Source organism: Austrofundulus limnaeus, unplaced genomic scaffold (assembly GCF_001266775.1).
Source record: "Austrofundulus limnaeus strain Quisiro unplaced genomic scaffold, Austrofundulus_limnaeus-1.0 Scaffold180, whole genome shotgun sequence".
Classification (NCBI taxonomy): domain Eukaryota; kingdom Metazoa; phylum Chordata; class Actinopteri; order Cyprinodontiformes; family Rivulidae; genus Austrofundulus; species Austrofundulus limnaeus.
Genome location: NW_013952582.1, coordinates 16,878 through 20,669, shown reverse-complemented (window position 1 = coordinate 20,669; position 3,792 = coordinate 16,878).

Here is a 3,792-nt window from a genome sequence, read left to right as displayed (position 1 = left end):
CAATAATGATAAAAAAACCCCAATCAAAACGTTTTTTTGCAAAACATAAACTTCTAGTTGAATCTCAAACTTTTTGTTGACGCTTTAAGTTTGTGGGTGACCTTCTAAGATTTCGGTTGACTTTCCAAGTTTTTGGTTGAACTCAAAAAAGATTTGAACTCAGAAATCACCAACTGGGGCAGTGGCGCAGGGAATAGAGAAGCCAAGCTTATAACCGAAAGGTAGCTGGTTTAACTCCAGGTTGGTCTCCACGTTGCACGTGTGTTCACATGTGTGACAGGTTAAATGTAGAGACTTGAAAGAAACCTATTATGCAAAATTCACTTTTTAAAAGTTTTTTTACTCAACTTTGGGTGTGTACTTCTTAAGAAAACAGTCCTAGGACCAAAAAAATGCACCGAAGGGCATATTTGCTGTAAGTAAATGTATTTTAATGTATATTAATGACAAGTTTTTATACATTTTGTGATGTCACAAGCCGTACGACAACCCACCAGAACCTGCGTTCAAGTCTCTTACCTAGCAAACCCCAGGTGAAGCTGCTCCTCCGTATAAAAAGCTGTCACGGTGTTGTTATGTAATGTGCAGCTCATTGTGTAACAAGCCTCCTACAGGACAGCGGGTAGAGTGTTGGACCAGAGAGTGGGAGACTAGGGATCAAGACCAACTTGGACATAAAGAATTCAATTTTTTATTTTTGTTTGTAATGAACATGTTTTCTCATGTACTTCTATTGTTTAGCTTATTAGTTTAGCCTTGTTAAAGCCTATTTGCCAAAGTTGAGTAAAAAAACTTTTAAAAAGTGAATTTTGCATAATAGGTCTCTTTTAGCCTAGGTAGCCGGTTCAACTCCAGGATGGTCTCCATGTTGCACGTGTGTTCACATGTGTGATAGGTTAAATGCAGAGACTTAAAAAAGACCTTTCATGTTTTCAAGTGTTTGCACTTTAAAGAAATTAGTTGAAAAACTGATGTTACAATACAAAGAGTTGGACGTTGTCTTGATATTTGTTAAATTTTATATATTGAGAAAAATGTTTAATAAAAAGAAGTCTATTATCAAAAAAACACACACAAAGTACCAAAAATTGGTACCGTTAAGTACCGGTACCGATTCCCAGGTACCGGATATAGGTACTGAATCGATTCTAAAGTCAAAGGTACACATCCCTACTCCTGGAACCCAGTTGGTGAAGGTGAAGGGGGAACCATCGTTCCACATCCACAGGTCCTCCGGTTAAAACGAGGATTTACATGTCAGATCTTTGACGATGACCTTTCCAAACTCTAAATCATCTCAGGAGTTTTAATCATACACAGTTTTTGTTGGCAAACTCCTCACCTGTACTGCGTTGGTGCCTCCTACCCAGATTCTGGTGTTGGTTCCTGTGGCTCTCACGATGAGTCTCCTGATGAAGCTGTACTGATCTGGTCCTTGACTGGAGGTCAGGTGTGTGTCAAAAAAATTGCAGAAGGACTGTGGAAAGAGTTGAACATACATCATGTAGTGTTGAAGAGTCTGAACAAGTAATGAAAGAAAAACTGCTTTTGATCCCTGAAAACAGTGTCAAAACCAATGTCCCTGCCCTGCCTTCTGTAACTCTGCTTTACTTTCTTGGTTTAAAACTAAAAAGTTTCAACCTTTAAAGTCTGAATTCAGACAAACATGAGACCCAAACACAAAGAAGAGTTAAAGAGTGGAACCTCAGCGTTGGCCCAGGTAGATTCAGTTCTTCTGAACAGGTAACAGCGTCCTTCATGCCCCGTCCATCTGTGAGGACAGCGTGGGAAGCCACAAGACCCTTCTAAACATATACAGGTCCTTCTAAAAAAATGGCATANATCACAAAGTGCTTCAACAAACAGAAATAAAAAAATAAAAATAAACAGAGCAAATTTAAACAAATACAGATTAAAAAAGGTAATTTTTAAACTAAGCTTTGAAGGAGTCCACAGAGTCTGCTGATCTTAAATTCAGAGGAAAAGAGTTCCAAAGCTTTGGAGCCACAGACAAAAAAGCTCTGTCTCCTTAAAGGTTTGTTTGTACTTCATGCAAGATGTGCGGCTGCGGCCCAGCGATGACGTAAAAGCGACGAAAGATGTGACGATATGAAATGTTCTGAGGGAACCGATGTACGAAAAACACGTGCAGCGCGACGCAGCTAGGATTGGAGGTCCACCCACTTTTCCAGAGTGTTTTAGAATGTGTTGCAACAACTTGGGGGGAAAACAAGGTCAGATCTGAAATACCCCACAATGTGTATTTAAACTAAAAAGATCCGCCATGTGAGACTGCATACGCAGTGGTGTTTCTGCAGACTCATGGTCATCGTATTTAGTTTTAGATTAAAGAATTTGCAAACAGTACTTCGTTATCAACACGTTTAACCATGTTTTTTTTTTTCCCTCTGAGGACTTTTCTTTTTTATTGATAAGTGACAGGGCATTTTAAAAATGCAGGTCATCAGCTAACCAAAAAGAACACAAACCTGATGGCCACAACCACTGGCAAGCATAATGCCAAATTCAAACAAACCCAAACAATAAGTAATCAGATATTGGTACTTCTCTAAATACTAAGATCAATTTTCCAAGCTCAGTAAGACAGATGGTCTAAACAGGTGAAGACCATAATAACCTATTGAAAAAAACGAAACACAAAAAGATAAGGTTTCAAAACCCAAACTGTGTAGACGCACCACACAAAGGCAAAACATTAATTATGCCAAAAACACCCATAGGTCAAACAACATCTGACAAAAGAAACATAATTCAAAAAGAAATAAAATTATCAGGTGCACCTTTAAAGCCAGAAATCAGTCACAAAAGGAAAAGATAGACAAATAAACAGAGCTAGCACTATTGTTCAGTGAACAATTGTAAATCAAAAACAACCCAATATAGACTTTGTCAAATAATATAAAAAAACCCAAGAGTCAAAATTAAAGGCTTTCCCACATGTGAGGCCTAAAAGAACTGAAAAACATTGTCGCAGGGACCAAAAGTTTTTTTGTTTTTCTCAAACAGATAATAAAATTAAAGAACTTGATGTGGTTCAAAACTGTAGACAAAATTTCCCTCTTTTCCCTTTTTTTTCCAAAATGTATGAGCATGTGTCAGTGCTTCACTCATCTTTTTATGGGAGGGTGGCGCCATTTTGGACTGCCTGTCCCCCGGCCCGTCCGCGCCCCCCCATTTGAAACCCGGCACGTAGCGGTGCTCGTACAGCCAGCTGTACTGCACACCCCACACCGAACCAGGTTCCCCCCCCCCCCCCCCCTTCAAAGTTGGTGGGTGGGCCAGTTTAGGGAGCACCCCAGACGCAGGCCGGAGGGCAGAGCCCAAAATCCACATAGTAATAAAAAATACAGAAACAAAAAGGATTATAGAAAAAAACTTCTACACTTATCAAAACATTCTTCAAAAATAATGCCAGATAGTTTGTTCAACAATTTACTTTGTCAAAGTTCATACTTTCAGAGCAGCTATGGTCTTGTTTTTTGTTCATGTCTTTTACTATTCATACAATAAAAAATAAAAGAAAGAAAAAGTTTCTTTTACAGAACATATGACAGCGTGCATGTGAGTTTCTCCGCAGCTGGACAGAGAACAGTCACTCTGTTCCAAGGTCTTTTGCTGCTGTTGCATGTTGAAAGAATGTTGCAGGGTGGGTTAGTGTTAGGCAAACAGGCAGAAATGACAACATTATCTCGCCTTCATGGTACTGGGCTGTGGATGATCTTCTTAGCGCCAAGGCCGGATTAACCATATGGGCAATTGGGCAATTGCCCA